The 18,361-nt window shown below is 38.3% G+C and overlaps 1 pseudogene; it reads right to left on the bottom strand.

The window, feature by feature from the left end:
• Positions 1-15,608: 15,608 nt before the first annotated feature.
• LOC115843972 (importin subunit beta-1 pseudogene) lies at positions 15,609-18,090 on the bottom strand (annotated as a pseudogene).
• Between the last annotated feature and the right edge of the window lie 271 nt (positions 18,091-18,361).

Raw genomic sequence — 18,361 nt, 5'->3', positions numbered from 1 at the left:
CTCTCTTGCGAGAACACCAGAATCACAACTAGCTGCTGGACAATCATTGACAGGAAGACACTGGAACTCACCAAAAAAGATATCCCACATACAAAGACAAAGGAGAAGCTACAATGAGACAGTAGGAGGGGCACAATCACAGTAAAATCAAATCTCATAACTGCTGGGTGGGTGACTCACAGACTGGAGAACACATACCACAGAAGTCCACCCACTGGAGTGAAGGTTCTGAGCCCCAAGTCAGGCTTCCCAACCTGGGTGTCTGGCAACAGGAGGAGGAATTCCTAGAGAATCAGACTTTGAAGGCTACTGGGAATTGATTGTAGGACTTTGACAGAACTGGGGGAAACAGAGACTCCACGCTTGGAGGGCACACACAAAGTAGTATGCACATCGGGACACAGGGGAAGGAGCAATGACCCCAGGGGAGACTGAACCAGACCTACCTGCTAGTGGGGGAGGGTCTCCTGCAGAGGTGGGGGGTGGCTGTGGCTCACTGTGGGGACAAGGACACTGGTAGCAGAAGTTCTGGGAAGTTCTCCTTGGTATAAGCCCTCCCAGAGTCCGTCATTAGCCCCAACAAAGAGCTCAGATAGGCTGAGTGTTGGGTGCAGCAGGTCAAACAATCAACAAGGAGGGAATGCAGCACCACACATCAGCAGTTAAGCAGATTAAAGTTTTACTGAGTTCCGCCCACCAGAGCAACAGTCAGCTCTACCCACCACCAGTCCCTCCCATCAGGAAACTTACACAAGCCTCTTAGATAGCCTCATCCACCAGAGGGCAGACAGCAGAAGCAAGAAAAAATACAATCCTGCAGCCAGTGGATCAAAAACCACAGTCACAGAAAGACAGACAAGATGAGAAGGCAGAAGGCTATGTACCAGATGAAGGAACAAGAAAAAAACCCAGAAAAACAATTCAATGAAGTGGAGATACGCAACCTTCCAGAAAAAGAATCCAGAATAATGATAGTGAAGATGATCCAGGACCTCAGAAAAAGAACGGAGGCAAAGATCGAGAAGATGTAAGAAATGTTTCACAAAGACCTAGAAGAATTAAAGAACAAAGAAACAGAGATGAACAATACACTAACTGAAATGAAAACTACACTAGAAGGAATCAATAGCAGAATAACTGAGGCAGAAGAACGGATAACTGACCTGGAAGATAGAACAGTGGAAATCAGTGCTGTGGAACAGAATAAAGAAAAAAGAATAAAAAGAAATGAAGACAGCCTAAGAGATCTCTGGGACAACATTAAACGTAACAACATTCACATTATAGAAGTCCCAGAAGAAGAAGAGAGAGAAAGGACCAGAGAAAATATTTGAAGAGAATATAGTTGAAAACTTCCCTAATATGGGAAAGGAAATAGCCACCCAAGGCCAGGAAGCCCAATGAGTCCCATACAGGATAAACCCAAGGAGAAACATGCTGAGACACATAGTAATCAAATTGGCAAAAATTAAAGAAAAAGGAAAATTATTAAAAGCAGCAAAGGAAAAATGACAAATAACATACAAAGGAACTCCCTTAAGGTTAACAGCTGATTTCTCAGTGGACACTCTACAAGGCAGAAGGGAGTGGCATGATATACTTAAAGTGACAAAAGGAAAGAACCTACAACCAAGATTACTCTACCCGGCAAGGATCTCATTCATATTTGATGGAGAAATCAAAATCTTTACAGATAAGCTAAAGCTAAGTGAATTTAGCACCACCAAACCAGCTTTACAACAAATGCTAAAGGAACTTCTTTAGGTAGGAAACACAAGAGAGGAAAAGGACCTACAAAAACAAACCCAAAACATTTAAGAAAATGGTCATAGGAACATACATATCGATAATTACCCTAAACATGAATGGATTAAATGCTACAAACAAAAGACACAGGCTTGCTGAATGGATACACAAACAAGACCCATATATATGCTGTCTACAAGAGATCCACTTCAGAGCTAGGGACACATTCACTCTGAAAATGACGGGATGGAAAAAGATATTCCATGCAAATGGAAATCAAAAGAAAGCAGGAGTAGCAATACTCATATCAGATAAAATAGACTTTAAAATAAAGAATGTTACAAGATACAAGGAAGGACATTACATAATGATCAGGGGATCCATCCAAGAAGAAGACACAACAATTATAATTATATATGCACCCAACATAGGTGCACCTCAATACATAAGGCAACTGCTAACAGCTGTAAAAGAGGAAATCGACAATAACACAATATTAGTGGGGGACTTTAACACCTCACTTACACCAATGGACAGATCATGCAAAATGAAAATAAATAAGGAAACAGAAGCTTTAAATGACACAATAGACCAGATAGATTTAATTGATATTTATAGGGCATTCCATCCAAAAACAGCAGATTACACTTTCTTCTCAAGTGTGCAAGGAATATTCTCCAGGATAGATCACATCTTGGGTCACAAATCAAGCCTCAGTAAATTTAAGAAAATTGAAATCATATCAAACATCTTTTCTGACCACAACACTATGAGATTAGAAATGAATTACATGGAAAAAAGCATAAAAAGCAGAAACACATGGAAGCTAAACAATGCGTTACTAAATAACCAAGAGATCACTGAAGAAATCAAAGAGGAAGTCAAAAAATACCTAGAGACAAATGACAATGAAAACACGGTGATCCAGAACCTATGGGATGCAGCAAAAGCAGTTCTAAGAGGGAAGCTTATAGCTATACAAGCCTACCTCAAGAAACAAGAAAAATCTCGTATAAACAATCTAACCTTACACCTAAAGGAACTGGAGAAAGAAGAACAAACAAAACCCAAAATTAGCAGAAGGAAAGAAATCATAAAGATCAGAGCAGAAATAAATGAAATAGAAGCAAAGAAAACAATAGCAAAGATCAATAAAACTAAAAGCTGGTTCTTTGAGCAGATAAACAAAATTGATAAACCATTAGCCAGACTCATGAAGAAAAAGAGGGAGAGAACTCAAATCAATAAAATTAGAAATGAAAAAGGAGAAGTTACAACAAATACCGCAGAAATACAAAGCATTCTAGGAGACTACTACAAGCAACTCTATGCAATTAAAATGGACAACCTGGAAGAAATGGACAAATTCTTAGAAAGGTGTAACCTTCCAAGACAGAACCAGGAAGAAAGAGAAAATATGAGCAGACCAATCACAAGTAATAAAATTGAAACTGTGATTAAAAATATTACAACAAACAAAAGTCCAGGACCAGATGGCTTCACAGGTGAATTCTATCAAAAATTTAGACAACAGCTAACACCCATCATTCTTACACCCTTCCAAAAATTTGCAGAAGAAGGAACACTCCCAGACTCATTCTCTGAGGCCACCATCACCCTGATACCAAAAGCAGAGAAAGACACTACAAAAAAAGAAAATTCCAGACCAATATCACTGAGGAATATAGATGCAAAAATCCTTAACAAGATACTAGCAAACAGAATCCAACAGCACATTAAAAGGATCCTATACCATGACCAAGTGGGATTTATTCCAGAAATGCAAGCATTCTTCAATATATGCAAATCAATCAATGTAATACACCATATTAACAAATTGAAGAATAAAAACCATATGATCATCTCAATAGATACAGAAAAGCTTTTGATGAAATTCAACACCCATTTGTGATTAAAACTCTCCAGAAAGTGGGCATAGAGGGAACCTACCTCAACCTAGTAAAGGCCATATACGACAAACCCACAGCAAACATCATTCTCAATTGTGAAAAACTGAAAGCATTTCCTCTAAGATCAGGAGTAAGACAAGGATGTCCTCTCTCGCCACTATTATTCAACATAGTTTTTGAAGTCCTAGCCATGGCAATCAGTGAAGAAAAAGAAATAAAAGGAATACACTTTGGAAAAGAAGAAGTAAAACTGTCACTATTTGCAGATGTCATGCTACTATACATACAGAATCCTAAAGATGCCACCAGAAAACTACTAATCAATGAATTTGGTAAATTTGCAGGATACAAAATTAATGCACAGAAATCTTTTGCATTCCTATACACTAATGATGAAAAATCTGAAAGAGAAATTAAGGAAACACTCCAATTTACCATTGCATCAAAAAGAATAAAATACCTAGGAATAAACCTACCTAGGGAGCCAAAAGACCTGTATGCAGAAAACTATAAGGCATTGATGAAAGAAATTAAAGATGATACCAACAGATGGAGATATATACCATGTTCTTGGATTGGAATAATCAATATTGTGAAAATGGCTATACTACCCAAAGCAATCTACAGACACAATGCAATCTCTATCAAATTACCAATGGCATTTTTTACGGAACTAGAACAAAAACTCTTAAAATTTGCATGGAGACACAAAGACCCTGAATAGCCAAAGCAGAAAAAAACAAAGGAAAAACACAGAGCTGGAGGAATCAGACTCCCTGACTTCAGACTATACTATAAACCTACAGTAATCAAGTCAGTATGGTACTGGCACAAAAACAGAAATATAGGTCAATGGAACAAAATAGAAAGCCACACACCTATGGTCAACTAATCTATGACAAAGGAGGCAAGGATATACAATGGAGAAAAGACTGTCTCTTCAATAAGTGGTGCTGGGCAAACTGGACAGCTACAGGTAAAAGAATGAAATTAGAACACTCCCTAACACCATACACAAAAATAAACTCAAAATGGATTAGAGACCTAAATGTTAGACAGGACACTCTAAAACTCTTAGAGGAAAACATAGGAAGAAGCACGCTTTGACATAAATCACAGCAAGATCTTTCTTGATCCACCTCCTAGAGTAATGGAAATAAAACCAAAAATAAACAAATGGGACCTAATGAAACTTCAAAGCTTTTGCATTAGCAATGGAAACCATAAACAAGATGAAAAGACAACCCTCAGAATGGGAGAAAATATTTGCAAACGAATCAACAAGGGATTAATCTCCAAAATATATAAACAGCTCATGCAGCTCAATATTAAAAAAAACAAAGAACCCAATCCAAAAATGGGCAGAAGACCTAAATAGACATTTCTCCAAAGAAGACATACAGATGGCCAGGAAGCACATGGAAAGCTGCTCAACATCATTAATTATTAGAGAAATGTAAATCAAAATGACAGTGAGGTAACACCTCACACCAGTTAGAATGGGCATCATCAGAAAATCTACAAACAACAGATGCTGAAGAGTGTGTGGAGAAAAGGGAACCCTCTTGTCCTGTTGGTGGGAATGTAAACTGATACAGCCACTATGGAGAACAGTATGGAGGTTCCTTAAGAAACTAAAAATAGAATTACCATATGATCCAGCAATCCCACTACTGGGCATATACCCAGAGAAAACCGTAATTCAAAAAGACACATGCACCCTAATGTTCCTTGCGGCACTATATACAATAGCCCGGAGATGGAAACAACCTAAGTGCCCATCATCGGATGAATGGATAAAGAAGATGTGGCACATATATACAATGGAATATTACTCAGCCATAAATAGGAACAAAATTGGGTCATTTGTTGAGATGTGGATGGATCTAGAGACTGTTATACAGAGTGAAGTACGTCAGAAAGAGAAAAACAAATATCTTATATTAACACATATATGTGGAACCTAGAAAAATGGTACAGATGAACTGGTTTGCAGGGCAGAAATTGAGACACAGATATAGAGAACAGACGTATGGACACCAAGGGGGGAAAGCGGCCGGGGGTTGGGGTGGGTGGTTTGATTAATTGTGTGATTGGGATTGACATGTATACACTGATGTGTATAAAATTGATGACTAATAAGAACCTGTTGTATAAAAAAATAAATAAAATTAAATTAAAAAATTAAAAAAAAAACTCTGTGATGAAAACACTAAGGATCTACTCTTTCCACAAGTTTCCTATATATCATACAGCAATGTTAACTATAGTTATCATGTTGTATTGAATATCACATCCCTAGTACTTATTTACTTATAACTGGAAGTTTGTACCTTTTGACTACCTTTTTTCAATTCCTCTGGTTCCTACCCTCACCTCTGGTAACCACAAATTTGATCTGTTTTTCTATGAATTTGGTGTTTTTGTGTTTTACGTGTGTGTGTTTTAATTCCATATATTTTACAAGGGAGATCATACAGTATTTTTGTCTTTCTATGTCTGACTTATTTCACTGAGCATAATGCCCTCAAGGGCCATCTATGTTGTCACAAATGGTAACACTTCCTCATTTTTATGGCTAAATAATACTCCATTATATATCTATACATCTATATGTATCACATTTTCTTTATCCATTCATCCATCAGTGGACATTTAGTTTGTTTTTAGCTATTGTAAATAATGCTGCTATGAACAAGGGGGATACAAATATTTTTTGAGTTAATGTTTCTGTTTCCTATGGATATATTTCCAGAAGTGGAATTTCTGAATCATACGGTAGTTCTATTATTAATTTTATGAGGAAATTTCATTGTTTTCCATACTGGCTATACCAGTTTACAATCTCACCAACCGCACAAGGCTTCTTTTTTGCCATATCCACACCAGCATTTGTTACCTCTTATCTTTTCCATGACGGCCATGGAGGCAGTTTTAGTATCAGTAGACAAGGGTCTCTTCCATTCAGTTACGGTATCCCATTCACTGCACCAACCAAGAGAACAAGGTTGAGGTTGATGATCATTCCCAGCATGGATCCTACTTTATCTCCTTCTGATGTAAAGAAGGACTTTGCTGATAAAGAGAACAAACTAGTGGTTACAAGTGGGGTGGTGGTGGGGGGAGAACTTTGCAGGGAACCAGTTTGGAATTCTGAAATCCACTTTACTCTGACCCAGGAAAAACCAATTCTCAAAAATATGGTACAAATAGTTACCAACTTGCCAGCGCATTTGCTGAGCTAGAGGTTTCCAGCTCCATAACTTTATTTCCCAAATGCTCGAGGCATCCCTAGCACCACGGCATTCCTGTATGTGGCACAGCAGGCTAGTGCACGGTATAGGCAGCATATGCATCCTCCCATTTTCCTCGCAGTTGAAGGGGTTTCACACAAAGTAAGAAGGAAATGCATTTCTTATGCCAAATGGCTTTCCCTTTATTTTCCTGGGTAGCAATAAGAAATTCTAGGCAGATGTGTAGGGGAAAAGGCCATCCAAGCCCACACCTGCAACAGAAATGAGATTTCTCTGCTTTTCAGTGGATTTTACTCATTATAGAATAGACTCTGTTTGTGACCCTGATGGATTCTGAACTCTTATACAAAAGCAACAACAACAGTAAGCCCAAAGAATCTTCCTCGATTCATTGTAAAACCAGGCATAGGAATAAGCTTTACCAGTGAGAAATACAGTTATGTGTCTATGCTAAGGTATTTCCACACAGCATTTATTTTTTTTGCGGTATGTGGGCCTCTTACTGTTGTGGCCTCTCCTGTTGCGGAGCACAGGCTCCGGACGCGCAGGCTCAGGGGCCATGGCTCACGGGCCTAGCCGCTCCGCGGCATGTGGGATCTTCCCGGACCGGGGCACAAACCCATGTCCCCTACATCGGCAGGCAGACTCTCAACCACTGCGCCACCAGAGAAGCCCTCCACACAGCTTTTAAGTCTTTCACCATAAATCACATTCACAAGTTCCATCTCTGTCTGCAGCATGCATATGAAGTTGCTACACTACTGTTGGACTTGGAATAAAGATCTGTTCTTGTGGAGGTTATCATAGTACACAGAGGTTATTCTGCCACCAACAGGAAAGCAAGCATGCTAAAAGCACATGAGCTGTCAAACTGGTGAACTTGCCATGACCTGGAACATCAGAAATGCACTGACTGCAGTAAGAGAAAGAGCATTTCAAATTGTGTTTCTTTTCTATTACAGGCAATATTGCATAGCATTGGAAGAGTGGGACTACAGGAAACAATTTTGGAAATGAGACCAGATAATCTCTAATGTCTTTTTCAGCCTTAAAATTCTCTAGGCCAAGAAGAGCTATAAACGTAAAGGCTGTCTGTTGCTAGGGGTGTGATGCAGCCAGGTAGAAGGCAATAGAGAGAGGTGTTACTTGAGGAAAACTGGAGAGTGTGTTCCCCACCAAAAGTATTCATATCAAAACATAATGAAACATATATGTTGTGAACTAGTTCTTATTACATTAGTTATCCTAATTGGTTCTCATCATATTCTGAAATAAAATTCTATTTTATCAATCAAAAAAAACCCAGTAATGAAACAAAACAAAGCTTTCTGCTACCCCCCTCCAAAAACATAAGAAATCTCCAGGCAAAATGCAACCCTTGGACTAGCAATTTTCAATTCCCCTCTAAAATCTTACTCTATTTTTCTTTCAAAATTCCGATGAGACTTCAAAATGAAAAGCTCACTGCCTTATCAATGAGAACTATCTGCTTATCTCATTTTTTTCTTAGAAAGATAACCATATATATATAAAATATGTATACCATATATTATTTTATAAAATATATATGTTATATGTTACAATGTATATTATATGTATACCAGGCTTATATTATATTATATATTATAGTTACATAAATATTAAAATTTGTAAAGATCTTTCAAAGGTGCATTTGGAAATTTCTCATACTTATTTCTATGTAGTTATAGATTTTTCAGCTCTGTCAAGGTATTTGTTTTCAATGACTTTATTTTACTGGACTTTATTTTATACATCATCATCATGGATCAGATGGATATGATGACTGTTCACCAAGAAACTCAGAATAACAATTAGGGAGTGAGAGCTGAGGGAGGAAAGCAGAGTGCTAGGGATCACTAGAAGGCAGTAGAGAGGGCAGTCTGTGGCAGCCACTGAGAGATTCCACTCTCTGGGAGGGAAGAGGATACAGATTTCAAGGAATTCAGTTTAATTCACTTGCCCTTTGGCCTTCTCTTTCCCTTTCTCCATGAGCTACTTACTTCTTACCAGCAGCAAGAAGAGGAAGTCTCTGAAGGGAGTTCTCCAGGGTCTCACCATGGATCTTCCATTTCTTGAAATGCTTTTAAATTTAGGCAAGAATTTATTCTGCATGATGCCTGAACTCCTCTCTTTACTCAAAGGGATGGTCTATTAAGAACAGTTTGGGCACAGTGGGAGGAAGTTGGACTGCGGCTCCCTAGGCTCACCATTAATGGATAAATTGAATGCTTCCGTTTGGAGTGAGTAAGACAGGGAGTATGTGGCATCTTTTGTCAGAAATACATTTAAATGAAAGATCTTTCAAATGACTGGGTTTTGCTTCTTTGTGTGCACAGAGTGCCAGGTGTTCCATAGACTCCTACGTCTCTCCAGAGTAACATGCAATTGTGTGTGATTCCTGTACCTCTCTGCAGTCTCTTTCTGATGTATGCAGCCAAAGGGGGAGTTGGAGAAGTTGGTGACCAGCAAGAAAGACATATTCACACTATCCAGACAAACAAGAAAGAGTGAGGGCCAAGGTCAATGACAGAGCACTTGCATTGCACTAGAAGTCACTTGTTAGGCCATGGAGGAACTTCTGCCTACAAGTTTCTTTTAAGAACTGAACAGAAGCATTGTGAATTTACACAGTATTTTATGCATGCTTTATCTTGCTGTCAGACAGCATTTTTTTCAACATAAAAATCCAATCGTAAGTAGCTTCAAAGCTCCAACCTCACAGTTCAAGTCCAGGTTTCATTATTTTTTTAAGAAGCAGTTTTATATATCACCAGTGTTAATGAAAATATTATGTTCAATTCTTAAGTCAAATTACGGCTTTGAAATATGAAGTTTTCAGAACCATATGCTCGTGTTCAAAACTGATGTCTTGGTAGCTGTGACTATTCAGGGCACGGAAATGTACAGAAGTAAATGTGTATTTGAATGTGCAGGTTATATTTTATCATTAAGGTTGATTATTTATAGAAGCAGAGAAATCAGAGAGCTGTCAAAATGGTTTTAAATAAAACAAACAAGCCACTGCTAAAAGGTATGGTTTGCAGCAGGAATACTTGCCATGATCAGGATCCTTTATCTTTCATAGAAAGAGCCAGGCATGGTTGCCCCTGCAAGCAAAGCCCTTTGGAGCAGCTGGACAAAATGCTGGAGAAGAGATGCAGATGGGCCTTTCCTCTCTGGAGAGTAAGATGGATCCCTTGGAGGTAGACTCAGCTTGTTCTGAAGCCTCCAATGACTAGCAGGCTCAGTTCTCCCAGTTAACTACACAGTATTTTTCAGGAATCATATTTTCAGTAGCCTTGAATATTATTAACTCTCTGAAGTGCTGGAAAATAAAAGAATATGCTCCTAGAAAAGAGAAGTAAATGATTTTTATGTCTAGATTAAACATATAACTAAGATTTTTTTACATAATTGTGATTTGTGCAGCAGACAGTAGTGCAGTGTTCTGGTTACAAAGAATCTAGGCTCTGCCACTTCTTAGCCGTGTGAATTTGCGTGGTGTCTTAATCATTGAGCCCCAGTTTCTTCGTCTGTAAAATGGTGATAATAAAGGCATCTTCGTTTATTGTTCATGAAATGCTCATTTACAAAGGACCAGGCTTTCCCCCATGTTTAGAGAAAATCTGCCCCATATATTTGTTGTCAGTGATACTATCCTGTTACTTATTATAGATCTTGTAAGGTGTTCTCAATAAAACTGTTCAATCTGCTAGGTGAGACACTGTTGGTGGGTCCAGGTTTAACTGCCATATGTGTTTAGACACTGTGAACCACTGTGTTTCAGTCTTCATTTTACCTTTGAGTTTTGCACTTGACAATCTGCAAACATCACAAAGTTTTTGTTGATCCGATTCTCTAATTTCTTGTTGACCGAAACTTCACTGGTTACATGTTCTTCTACAATCTAATCCCATGAGCGCCTGTTTTCTTTATTGCCAAAGACATTTTTTTGCCTGTTTGAATATTCTTTGAGCTTATTTTCAACTCATAATGCTGGCTATAATTATATATAAATTATTTTCATATTTGACAGAGACTACTAGCTGCCTAACTAATATCCATTTTCTCTTACTTAGTTAATAATAGAACTGAATTTTGTCATGGATAGTCTACAGGATGTAAGTGAGAGATAGGATGGGACTTCCAGGAGCTTTCCTTAAGAAAGAGATAGCATTTGGTATATGCATTCTTTTCCCTTCCCATCTCCTGCTTCTTGCCAGTAATGTAGATATGATGGCTGGAGCCCTAGAAGCCATAATGAACAATGAGGTGATCTTGAGCCAGTGCAAAAGATGAAGGATCATAAACATAAAAATTCATCCCTTGTGACCTGGGATTTGCCATTATCAGTTTTGAAGTGCCTACCTTCGAACATCTTTTATGTTAGAAAAAAATAATTTTTTAATCTTTTGTAAGCTCCTGTTCTTTAGGTCTCTGATGCTGTTTCTAGATGATACAGCCCACTTTGCTGAGCGTGTGTTCTGTGAGCCCAGTCAACCTAGTAGTGGTTATATTGGTCCCATGCAGAAAAGATATTCTAAATATCACTGAATCCTTGTTGAAGATGAAGTTTACTTTTTCAGTGCAAATGCCACACTCCTTTCCCTAGAAACATTTTAATTTAAATGAAAAAATGCTCTGAATTTAGGCTTCATATTTATTGAGACAATTTCTCTAGACAAGTGTCAGTTGATCAGGGTCAGAAATGGAAAGACTTTGTGTTATTATTCTACATTTTTATGACCCCCAATGACACCACCATGAAACTTTAAAAAGCAGAAACTCAGGGATTGAAATGAAAGTATAACCTTGAATTGAAGATTTATTCAAATAGAATGTAGTATAAACCTCAAAATTGAGATAAACAAAAGATCTCTTACCCTGTTAAGTGGTTGTCTATGTTTTGCCCCCCTCTACCAGCGTTTTTCAAACTTTTTTTTTTTTGTGCGGTACGCGGGCCTCTCACTGTTGTGGCCTCTCCTGTTGCGGAGCACAGGCTCCGGACACGCAGGCTCAGCCGCTCCGTGGCATGTGGGATCTTCCCGGACCGGGGCACGAACCCGTGTCCCCTGCATCGGCAGGCGGACTCTCAACCACTGGGCCACCAGGGAAGCCCTTTCAAACTTTTAAACTTATCTTTTCTTTTTTTAAACTTTTTATTTTGAAATAAATATAGGTTCACTAGAAGTTGCAAAGGTAGTACAGAGTAGTCCCATGTACTATTCACCCAGTTTCCCCCAATGGTTACATCTTAAGTAACTGGAGTTCAAAATCAGAAAATTGACTTTGTTTAATATATGTATTAGTCAGGGTTTTCCAGAAAAATAGAACCACAATAAATCATATTTATTATGAGGCATGGGCTTATGTGCTTAGGGAGGCTGATAAGTCCCATGATGTGCCATTGGCAAGCTGGAGACCCAGGAAAACCAGTGATGTAATTCAGTCTGGGTCCGAAGGCCTAAGAACCAGGGGAGCTGATGGTGTAAATCCCAGCCTGACGGCCAGAGACTATAAGGTGTCCCAGCTCAATTAATGAGGTAGGAAAAAGGGGGCAAATTCCACCTTCCTCTGCCTTTCGTCCTATTCATGCCCTGTTCAGTAGATTGGATGACACCCATCCACATTTGGGGAGGGCAGTCTACAATTGAAATGCTGATCTCATCCAAAACACCCTCACAGCCACACCCAAAAATAATGTTTAATCTGGGCACTCTGTGGCCAGCCAAGTTGACACATGAACCATCACAATGTGTAGAGTTCTGTGTCAGTTTATGACATGTAGATTTGTGTAACCAGTACCACACTCAAGATACAAGATTGTCCCAACACCACAAAGATCTCCCTCATGCTGCTCCTTTATAGTGACACTTACCCCTCCTCCATATCATTTCTAATTCCTCAAAAGCAGTAATCTGCTTTTTGGCTCTATAATTTTGTCATTTTGAGAATATTGTATAAATGGAATCGCAAAGTATATGACCTTTCAAGATTGGCTCTTTTTTTCCCACATAACATTATACCCTTTAGATTCATCCAGGCTACTGTGTGTATCAATAGCTTGTTCCTCCTTATGGCTGAGTAGTATCCCACAGTATGGATGTGCCACAGTTCATTTAACCATTCACACTTGAAGCGTATCTGTATTGCTTCTAGTTTTTGGCTAGCTATTACAAATAAAGATGCTATGAACAATGGTATACAGGTTTTTGTCCAGACATAAATTTTCATTTCTCTGGGACAAATGTCCAGTAGTGCAATTGCTGGGATAGTAGTTGCATGCCTACTTTTTAAAGAAATTGCTGAACTATTTTCCAGAATGGATGTATCACTTTACATTCCCACCAGTGGTTTCTTGACCAAATGTTATTTTTTTTCTTGAGTCCTAAGTTTCCTAGTCAGTCTGCTTTCTTTTTCTCCACCTTTCAGAGTCTTCTTATGTTTATTTTACATATAATGTCCAAGATTTACTAGCTGTATTTAGGAGGAAGAATAGGGAAAAATACATATCCTCTGTTTTTCCAGAAGAGGAAGTCTTCTCTGTTTTTTTCTTTTTTTTTGATGAACAAAAAAATCTCATACTCTCTTTCAATGTTATATGAAATTTCAAAATAGGTTAACTCATGGTTAAAAAATAAACAACAACACTGAGACAAATTTCTATTTTGTTTTCAAACTAATAAACCAAATTTCTTCCTTCACCACTCTTTCATCTGCTATTTATATATGTTCTCCCACTTCACTGAGACTCCTTGCCCCCATACATTTTCAAAGTTCTGACAGTTTTCATTTCTAATCTCTCTACTTTTATTTCCAGCCATATCTCCACTTCCTAGTTAGACTGTTCTTTTGATACTTGTGACCTATTATGAACCAATAAATCAAAATCAGTGTCAGAGTTTTGGCCTGTTTTTTTAGAACAAAGATGTTCAATTTCAGATAAGTTTGGATAAGCATCAGATAAGCAACCAAACTCTTAATCAATGCTTAGTTGAACCAGCCTTCAACAAGCTTTTGAAGCCTGCCCATCACAAGAGATTTGTTTATCAATATTTGGCTTGATTTAAACTAACCTGTTCACCTTTTTGCTTTGTGAAAAAATGGATCAGTTTGGAATCATCAGGCTTGGAATGGGTGCATGGGCCCATCAAATATAGTTTGGAGTATTTTAACACACAATATTGTTAGCTGAATGTAATTATAAAGGACTGTTAGATGAGGTTCAATTTTAGCACAGATCTACATGAAGGAGACAAGATTGCTTTTTCCCCCTCTTCTTTAGCAAATGGATAAATTTGTATTTTCCCTGAAATTTATTTGTTTTTCCTGTGGAGGGATTGAGATTATTATATTAATATTTAACTGCAGTGGAAAAATGAAACCTTTCATAAGTGTTTTCGTCATGAGATGTGTAATTATACCCACACACATAATTTATGCATATATTTTTGGTTGTTTTTGTGGTTAGTTGGTTTTAAAGTATAAAAAGAAAACAATACTACATTGGAGACAAATAGATAAAAGAGAATAGAAAGTCAATTTTCTAATGGCTAATTTATTAGATTTTGTTTAATCATTAAATTTATCCTCATTTTATAGACCAAAATAGTTACTTAAAGTTTGCTGTATTTTTATGTATTTATTTTTATTGTAAATTTTTTGGTGAACTCCTTGGCATCGTTTTTTATGGAGGGAGTGGGTATCAGGACTGCCAATATAAAGTGTCAAGAGGGAGTTTTCTCTTTGTGCTGCCACTTTCAACCATTTACATTTTGGTTTCTTTAGGTTGTGGGTTTTAAAAAAAATTTTTGTTTTATTTAGTTTTTGTCTTGGAAGTTTAGATTTTTATTCTGACCATTTGTTAGTGTTTTCCTTAAAATAATGATAATAACTAAAAACAAACAACCAAAAAGCTAAAAAGTGTCTTTCTTTTTTTCTTTTCCTTTTCTTTTTCTTTTCCATCTCCTGTGGTCCATCAGTAGGCAGAACTTCAGTTAGTTTTATGAAATACAATATTTAGCACCCCCTTATCCCACTTTGTTTTAAGGAAAAAGATAAACTTTAATGACTTGAAGTTGAGAATATGGATATAGCTTCATTCAGTCACACTCAGATTATATAGTATTCCTCACCTCCTTTTAGCCTGATTGTATACAGTGCTGGGTGACAAAGGTACACAAACCCAGCCTCCTCCATCATCATCATCAGTAGCATAGGTTCAAGCTGCTTTTTATGGTGAAGTACAATCTCTCCCCTCTGGAAAAACCAGTCATTCCACTCAACACCACGTGAAATACCAGAAACCAAATTGTAGCATTCCTTGGGAAGAAATAACTTCCATTTCTTCTCCTTCTCTTTTCCCTTCCCCTTTCCCCTCCTCTTTCCCCCTTCCTCCTCCTCCTCCTCCTCGAATTAAGTAAACCCATTATGTTTCTCTTATCCAAAATGGCTCCTGGAGTAGACATTAGAATGGTTTTCTCTGAAGTCAGTGTTTACATAGCTAACCAACAGTCCTGCTGCTAATAGCTGCTCCCCCTGTGGTAGGCTTTTCAGTGTGGTGTGTTTTCAGCATCTGTGCACATCCCTTACTTCTAGGTTTTTCAAAAGACTGCAGATTTCTAGTGATGGTCTTGGGTTTCATCCCAATGGCTACAGATTGACCTTGATTCTTCAGTTATTCACTTTCCTCAGTTATTTTGCTGTCCATCGAACAGGGTTTTGTTTTGCTAGTTTTGAATCTCTGTTCCTTAGTTAACACTTTAAGAATCATCAGCCAACTTCTACTAATTTCAGTACCTTCTTCCCAAATGTCGTAAATAAGTTCCTTATTGGCTCAGCAGCACCAGTACCTAATACTCTTTGGATGATTCTCAAGTCTAGCATTGTAGACAAAGAAAGATAAACTCTACTCTTGGTTGCATCAGTAGTACATCTGAGTATGCATCACCCTTAGATCCTTGTTCCTTTGATCCTTGACAACAACAGAATAGGCTTCCAAGCAGTCTTCCCTTAGCTCATTCAGATAATCCACAATGTCACACTTTGATTTATTCACCTGAGATTGGTAGGTTTGCAGAAGTGTGCTCAATACTACCTCTAGGTATTTGTTAAACTCTCCACCAATAACAAAGGCAATATCACTAAACACTTACAGAATCTACAGCTTCACAGACCTACAGACATTCCCATTTCCCAAGTTCTCCATCAACAAACAGTAAGATACTGGATTTCAAGGTGTGACATAAGTCTTCCACGTATCTACAGTCTCCAATAAAACCTTGCACTCAGTATAAGTTTTCAGTAAAATACCCATACTCAGGAGAACTTAGAGGCCTCTATATACTTTAGGAATTTAGCAACCAACATTTCCTCTGATGTGCTAACTGCTATCGGATCACCCTCTTGCATCCCCCATATCCAACTCTGCTTTGGAAAATCCTTAACAGGGAGACCCTCATCTCATCTTGATGCTGCAGTTTTTAGAGAACATTTTGAAGAAGTATGTGGAGTAAAGACTGAAGGTCACTGAATTGGATCTTATCAGAAGTGCTTTTATATGTGACTGTATCTCTATTGATACACTTTTTGCAGTTAGAGTTGCCAGCATCAATTTTTGAACTGAATAGTACTTGGTACTATTTTTCACAATTTTCATCAAAGCTTCATATGAAGCACTTCTCAGGTTATTCTGGTGGCCATCAGGTCTGTCTGTGATCACTAGGAGATTCTGAAATATGAGGATAAGCAGTAAGTAGCTGTTTCTTCCTAATCATCACTTACAAACTTTCATAAACAGCTTCAACTAGATTGGAAAAAAACTCAGCACACATTTGATGCCATTCTGGGTTCAGTACTCAGGCTTTCTCTCAGACATTGTAACAAGGGAACCGAGCAAACATCACTTATGGCAGCTTCATGGAGCAACTTGCAAAATTTGCCCCCAGTCTGTGTACTTATATACCAAACAATTTACACAGGGGTCTTCGATTAATTATATTAAGCTAGGCATTGCCTGTATGACTAGGATTTTGAGCTTATTGGATTTCCCTTCTTCCAAGATACAGGCAAAAGTCATCACAAGGGTGTCAGGGTTCTAAGAAGTAATCAGGGTTCTTGATCTGTTCTTTACAAGAGGGAAGGACAGGTGGGACAATGTCATCTTCACATCAGGTGGCCAGGAGAATCATCATTTTCATCATCTTTTGTTAGTGTCTGTGTGAGAATTGGAACCTCAATTGTAGTGTTTCCTTGGCATAGATCTTGCTGTGTGCTCTGGGACCTTCTTTGTTCTGCTGTCTCTTTAGCTTCAATGGCCAAATCTATTTTGTCATCACAGACGTTGGACCAGAACTTTATTCCTTACAGGGTCATTTCATTAAAGTCACTGTGTTACTTCAACTGTGATCACAAAAAGAGCAGGGCTCATATGTGTCTCCACGTATTGATAGTACAGGGGCATTTTCTTCACCAGATTCTATAATGTAGTCACTAATACCTTATTGTCTTGACAACAGGCTGCTTCATAGACTATCTGGAAATTGTCTTTCAGATTCTTTGTCAAAGCTTGCTTTGATGAACTCCAATACTCCAGGAGTGCCTTGGTAGCCACTAACTTCACATTATTATTAGGATCTTCTTTCCTCTTTTCCAGGATTATGGCAGTCAGAATCTCATTGGATGGAACTTGTAGCTGCTCTGTTTGAATATCTTGGCAGATGTAACAAATTGCATCCCATGTCGACTCTTTCATGTGCTTTGTGCTGTTGGAGTTTGTGACATTGTCTACCAGCTGAAGAAGGAATCCTGATCACTGGTTTACTGGATTTTCTATACAAACAATTTCAGCCATCGTTGTGAGGAAGAACTAAGCTAGTAGGTTTCTGCAACTAAAGTCTGCAAAATAATTTTTGGCTTCTTGGTCAAACATTAACATCAATGGGAAGTCATTCTGCTGCTGTTGTGCCTTGATGTTTGGATCCTCAGAAGACAAAGAGTTCTTGATCAGTAGACCAGCTGAAACCCTGCCAATCTGGCTGTTTCCTGAATTTTTTGGTGCTCTGGACAGTTCCAGAAGGACCTTTGGCAAGTTTCACCACCGCACACTCCAGGAACTTCTCGATAGTTTCTAGTTCAAGCAGAGGTAGAGACACAGTTATCTCAATGCTTCAATCAGCTCCAAAGTAAAGGTGATGGCAGTTGCTTTTCTTCAGGTGATGCTTGCTTCTCAGGTGACAGCTCTGACTAGAGATAGGGGTTGGGAGTTGCATGGCACTGGAGGGTTTGAAGGGGGTCAGAGTCACCACAAGTTCGTTCATCTGTTCCTTCTTTATAATGCTCCATCATCTTTTCCTTCCCACTCACTCCCTTCCACTTTCCTTCTTTGCTGTTGGCAATGGCAGCTGCTCCTCTGGTGGAGGTGGTGGAGAA

The sequence above is a fragment of the Globicephala melas genome, chromosome X, assembly GCF_963455315.2.
Source record: "Globicephala melas chromosome X, mGloMel1.2, whole genome shotgun sequence".
NCBI classification, from domain to species: domain Eukaryota; kingdom Metazoa; phylum Chordata; class Mammalia; order Artiodactyla; family Delphinidae; genus Globicephala; species Globicephala melas.
The sequence above is the reverse complement of the archived record's forward strand: the minus strand, read 5'-3'. Positions and strand labels throughout refer to the sequence as shown.